Here is a 6,655-nt window from a genome sequence, read left to right as displayed (position 1 = left end):
TTACTATCTCTAAAAGCAGTGTTCCTCTAGTTTATAACACTGAGCCCTGCACATCCTTCCAGCCTTTGAGGCTGGAAGCTGGGGAATGCCTGGAGCAGAGGGAGATGGTGTAGGAGTTGTGTGCAGGTTCTCTATGCTCTCACTGATATTGCAGCTATCAGTATTAGATTTCTGTAACTCCAACGCAGACTGTGAATACATTACGTTATGATAAAAAAATATGCTCTCATACATTGTGTATGTATATGCTTCTGAATTTCTTCTTCTGTCTTATATCCACTTCACAGGCTTCTTAAACTTCTTTCATGCTGTCTTAGCAATGCAAACATTAGATTTTCTGTCTCTGTAGCCCTTGTCATTTACAGCATCCTTCCTATATCTCTTTGTCTTCTTGTTGCTTCATCTAATTGGAAAAACATGTATTTTCTACAGGCTCAAAAAAGCCTATTGTTCAGCCACCCAGGACAACTTAACAACCAGCCTGGACAAATGTAATTTAATTACTTCTTCCTCACTGGCTAAGGTGCTGACCTGCATTTAAAGATCTTGGGTGTTCTCCAACCTCATGCTGAAAAGAAAACTAGCTTCCATCTCAGTTTCTTTTAAGTGCTGCCTAACAGCAGGAAAAGAAAGGATGGCTTTGTTCAACCAACCATTTTCTCAGCTTCTACCTCTGTCTTGTTCTCCAAGTGTCTCTCCTTAGCAAAATAATGACAGTGATGACATACACTGCAAAAGAAAAAGAAAAGCTACAGTTCTTTTCCAGGAAGCAAATTTACAGACATTTTCTTTGGGAAAATCACCTGAAAACAGTGTACCCAGACTTCAATTGATCTTTAATTTTCTTTCTAAATGTGGATTATTTTTTCAACTTCATTTAACTCCAAAATGATTTTCAAAGCATCAGTTCCTCCTGGCCCTCTCCACCAGTGGTGGCTGCTCAGGGACCTTGCCTGGAGCTTCAAGATTTAGTGAGAGAAAATCAGGGACCACATTTCCTTGTCTCTGTCAGATCCACTATGGACCCAGAGGAAGTCCCCTTATAATTCCTGGCCTCTCTACAACCAAGGCATTCTTCCTCACCCGTGGACTCAGTTTGAGAGCTGGTTGAGTGAAAACCACTCTTGTATTGAGAAAACCCTTAATCTCTGGTAACTACTTCATTTCCAGAGGCTGCAAGAAAACTTGCCTGGTTCATTATCATCACAGGAAGATGCTATTTTGAAAACAAAATTCTGATTTTCTGATATCCACTCCCAGGAGGGAAATTACATCTGAAAGGAAAAATAGCTTATGGGTTGCAGGGTCTGATTCGGACTTTGTGGAGGAGAAATGGCATGCCCTATCAGTAATATCCTCTGTAGCCTTGGTCAGGTCCCTTGGGCTTTGTCTGCCCCACAGCTCATGCAGACCATTGTACTCAAACTAGCACTAGTTACGGCTATATTGAGTAGCTATCATTTTACAATCAGATCTGGCTGTAATTCAAACGCATGGATCTGCCTCTTGGCCTGGGTTCATAGGTGTACTTAAAATCAGTGATTTTAAATCAGTTATTGAAATCAGTGCCATTTAGACTTCCAAATGACTCTTGCTGTCTGGCTCCAGGCAATCAGAGTAATGTGCTCTGCAGTGCTCCCTGCAATCCTGGTCTTTCACACCCCTGCATTTGGAATCTGAGTAGGGCTGTGCCATAGCCCCTTCTAGACTCCAAGATGGGATCTCCTCTAAGGTGGGGACATGGTGAGGGAAGGGGACCATGCAGTCAGTGTCCTTCCCAAGCTGCCTTGCTCCTTGGTTCAGATACAAATCTCACCGACTGCTGTAAAAGGGAGTTGCTAACATCACACTCTCAGTCTTGCAGCTGTGTGGGGAGGAAAAATCCATTAAAGTTTGTGATATGCTGATATACTATGGTTCTGGGAGCCACAGAAGTACCTAAGATAGACAGCTAATTGTTACAATTTTGGCAGCATATCCCATGGTGAGGCACACTGTGAGCTCTCTGAATCCCTCCCTCTCCCCCCACACTTCATTTAATAGATGATTTTCTAGAGCTATTCAAAATATACAACTTTATTGTTTGCTATATTCCATAAACCTGGGGTCCTAAATTGAGAGCGAAGCCCCGTTGAGCATCACACTGTCCAAAATGATCTTAAAAGATGTTCACACACTGCCCTCATGAGCTGACTAAATAAGCTAAGAACTGAGCATGTTTTGTCATTGCAGTTTTATTGATGAGCTGAGGCTCAGAGACCAAGGTCACACAGCAAGGCTCTTCACAGCGAGGACCTGAAACCACTGCCATCCCAGATCCATGGTCAGGCACAGAACTACCCTCCTGGTACTCTTTTATTTTATTTTTTAAAATGCAAATAAATAAATGTTGAATTCCAATTGATCCCAGCTGTTGTCAAAAGTATGTATAATTAATAATTGTTTTTCACTGCATTTTACCATCTCCTTTTCTTGGAGCATCTGTAATGTGCAATGCATTTAAAATCATTCGAGGGGCCCATAGTCATGCCGTGGAGACTTGGTGAAGTGGCTACATCTATACAGCAAACTAAACAGTGCTAAGGCTTTTGGCTCTGGATGTGGCAAGATTGTACTTGTTCTCTACAACAGTATAGTTTCATCCAATATACCCACTGGGAATAGACAATAGCCCATGCTAACTTCTAAACTGCGTCTGCAAGTTTTTTTTTGGAGGAGAATGCTAATCAGCTTCTGGCAAAAGCATGCCACACACTGTTCAAGCCTTTTAACAGGACAGACAATTGAGTTCCAGGCCCTGTGCCCCAGCACTGTTTAATTCAGATGTACAGACGTAGCCAGTAGAGTGAGTTTAAATATTTCAAATGTAGATTCTTTTTGTCCTATGCATGCGCCATCCTCAGACAGCTCCTGTTGGGTTTCTGTGCTTTAGATCAAGATAATGGCTGAAGGAGTCAATGCTGAAATTCACCTATATTCTCTACGTGGCTTTGAAAAGCCAACCCAATTCTTAGGACAGAAAAAAAAAAAACACAATCTAAAGAGAAAGAATATGAGATAATTTTAGACCTTCTGCACTATGATTGCTTCAAGCGGTGCAAAGTTGTAATGAAAAACTATGTTCTCTTGTGCTCACACGCAGGCATAGATACACGCAGAGAAAGTATGTAACTGATATAACAAGAAGCCTAGTGCTAGCTGGTGAAAAATGTCACATTTCATAGCTTTCACATAATAGCCATCTTTTTTTTGAAACTGAAATACAACATCTAAATGTTAGCCTGCTACACAGGTATCTTCAAATCCCTTTCTGATTTTTTTTTTCATGGGTTATTGTTCACTACATTGCATTTTTCATTTCCACTTGCTGTGATATCATGGCATTTGATTTTGTTCTGGCCAAGAGGCCAAGAAGCTCAATTCAGTGCCCGGTGTTTCATTGGTCCATGGATTTGCCACTGAGACACCGTGGATGATTGATGTAGCAAATGTCCCACCTGGCATGCAATAGGAATCCATAACCCCCACTAGGAACTCATTCTCCACCTGGTTTGGAGCCAGGAGTACAAATCTGTTCTCATACTGATGTCTTCTGGATCTGTGACCCAAAGCCTTAGTATATCTACATTTTTTTTTTTTTTGTTTGTTTTGTTTGTTTTGTTTTTTTTTTTTTTGTACTTAAAGTTTTCGTGTCAGGGGACCTTCTTTAATATATTTCTTTCATGGCTGAGAGAAATGAGATCCTTATTTATTTTTATGACAATGTATGTAGCTTTTTCATCTCGAGTTTTTTAGCTGTGACTAGTACCTTTATATATAAAGCAGCACAACATTCCCCTCCTTCTACCTTTCTTAATGGAAAAGTAAATGCTTATTCTTTCCTTCTACCTGATGCATGCCTTCAAAATACTATAAAGATATGAACCCGATGGAGTTTCTAAATTATAAAGCAGGAGTTCTTTTATATTACTGTGAATAACAACTGGAATTCTAGTTCTTTATAATAAGTTATTTATTCTCCATTTTGAGGTTTTATCCACACCCCAGGAGGTGGCCATGTATATTTCAACAGGTGCTGCATCAAGATTGCTATGATACTCTCAAACCATATTAGATTGTATCCAGTGGAAAGAAATGAATTTGAGAGCAAGACTTACAGGCTGATGAAAAACGAAAATCTTTTCTCTTGTTGAATGCAAAATTTTCTATTAGGTTCATAGCTGTTATCAGCATCAGCCTCATGTAAATACATATTTATGATCTAATACACAGCACTGGCAGTATGTCTGGGAGAACAGGTATCTATGTAGTGTACTGTGGCCAGAAAATTTACAGAAGCTTTCCAAATCTTCTGAAAAATATAACAATAGAGTTCAAAAGGCACTGAGGTGGTGGGCAGGAGGAGGCATTGCACTGGGATCACCAGAAGCCATAGTTATTTGTTTGCTTTTAAGGAAAAGTGAGCACAACTGTTTCTGATTCATGAGTAGAAGTCAGGAGAGATAAAGGCATGGAAAATAAACGGTATATGATCATAAGGGGAGCAAGGGCAAGTGATGTTGGAGGAAAAAAAAATCTAGATTGAATGGTCCCAGATTTCCACGAAATGCAATCCTGATAAACTGTAACACTGTGTTAAAAAAGAGGAAGTATGTTATTTTGAAATGGCTTCTAATGTGATAAAGTTAATTTGTGTGAAAGTTTCAGTGTATGGCTCCTATAGCCTGCTTCACCAAACTATATGAGCACTGCACAATCTTCAATGCTAAAACCTCAGAAATGCTTTTGTCCTCATCTCTGTAAACAAAGAATGGAGACCCACAGAGGGAAAGGGGCCATTTCCACAGAGTAACTTCAGATGGGGTGTCAGATGCTTTTTACCTTGTGTGCCTAGTCTGCACTCTTCTTGAGGTCTTGGTTCTCTTTGTCTTATGTTGCCCCTTACTCATATAGCCATAAAATGATCCACAGAAGAGAATAACCTCTCAGAAGATGTCATTTTTTAAATTTATTTTTTATTTTTATTTTTTTTAACAAAGCTTTAGACCATCGCCTTTACGCGTCCATCAAGAATGGACACAGAAAAGTCTACATCTGAGCCTGCTGGGGCTGGACATATGCACAAAGAAATTCATTGTAGTGGAAGTCTGGAAAGGATTATTGTCAAGTAAGGTTGCTGGGACCTTTCAGTCCTCCCAGCAATACAGTAAGATTTTTGGCCGTTTCTGCTTTTATAGTTAGCTGCTTTTTATACATACATATATCCACATACATATAAAATATGAAATATATAATTTAATTTTGATTTTAATTTGGTAAGTGCAGATGGCTCTGTTTCACAACAGCTAAGATCTCAAGAATGATAATAGCAAAAGCCTTATGTCTCTGTCTGTTTGACAGAGTACAGGAACCACTTTTTCTAGACAATTTTCTCCAGCTACCTACTTCTCTCCCAACAAATTTCCCAAACTGTACTGAATAGTTGGGGCGGACTTTAAGATGAAGGATCTGAATTTATGTACCTGTAGGCAGATGCCTACAGATAATAAGCTAACCCTTATAAGCAATGGAGAGATAATCAATGCAGCCAGTGTAGCTTACAGAACCATTCCTCTGGCCAGCAGATAGAATTGTGATTCAGTTGCCCATGCAGACATCCTGTGACCTCTGAAATGCCCTAGGCTATTGCACCTACAAGGCTAGGAGACTTTGGATCCTTTGCCAGCCCTGTGAGGACTTCATGTGTCATTAGATGCCAGTACGTATGCCTGTTAAGCTGCCTAAGCATGGGTGTCTGGTGTCATCTCAAGTGCTGTGGGGTACTGGACTCCTGTTTCCTGTCACCAGTCTTATGGTGTGAGGATTCTGGCCCGTTTAGATGAGGTCTCTGGGGTTGTAAGGTCTGAGAAACCTCTGCTAAGGAACCTGAGAAGCACCTCCCCACCCTTCTCTTGGGAGCTGCATCTAAATAGTTTCTGCTTGACCTATGTTCACCTATATGACTATAGGCAGTCAAACCTGTGCTTTGCTATGTAATTTGTTATTTAGTCCCTGCCTCTTTCCTGCACCTGCCCCATCACTGTGGTCCTGTCTGGTAAGCTGGGATCTTGATTCTTAATTCTTAATTCTGTTTTCCACCATTGGACCTACTGTGCCAGCCTTGCTGGGATACCACTGGGATGTCCTCTTGCTGGGTAGATCTTTGCCCTGCCTGCCTTTCTTTCAGCTCCCCTTCACTTGTGGGACAGAATCACTTGCTGCTCCTTTGTACCTGTGATATATTGAGTCCCTGGGATATCTCAAATGACACTCTGTGTAGACGACTCAGTTTGGACCTCTCTCTACTTAAGAGTGTGCTAACAATTCTGTAGGTGCTATTGTTTGTACTAAGGAGGAATTTGGTTGTCCTTCTGAGACTGCATCTATTAAATCCTAGGGAATCTCAAATGAGTATGTAGACTGTTTAAGGGCAACTGAAAGAGCCTACAGTGTCAAACGACCAGGAAGCTGAAGTTATTCCAGGTTGTCTCTGAAAGTGGACAGGCACGATCAGTTTTAGGGAATGACTGAAAAGTGGCAAACAGCAGAAGCATAGAAGCTCACTCTATCAGAGGTAAACTGACTTAACACTTTTGAGAAGCCTTTTAAATTAATT

The sequence above is a fragment of the Aythya marila genome (assembly GCF_965140915.1).
Source record: "Aythya marila genome assembly, chromosome: 3".
In the NCBI taxonomy this organism is placed as follows: domain Eukaryota; kingdom Metazoa; phylum Chordata; class Aves; order Anseriformes; family Anatidae; genus Aythya; species Aythya marila.
This window is presented reverse-complemented; position numbering follows the sequence as displayed.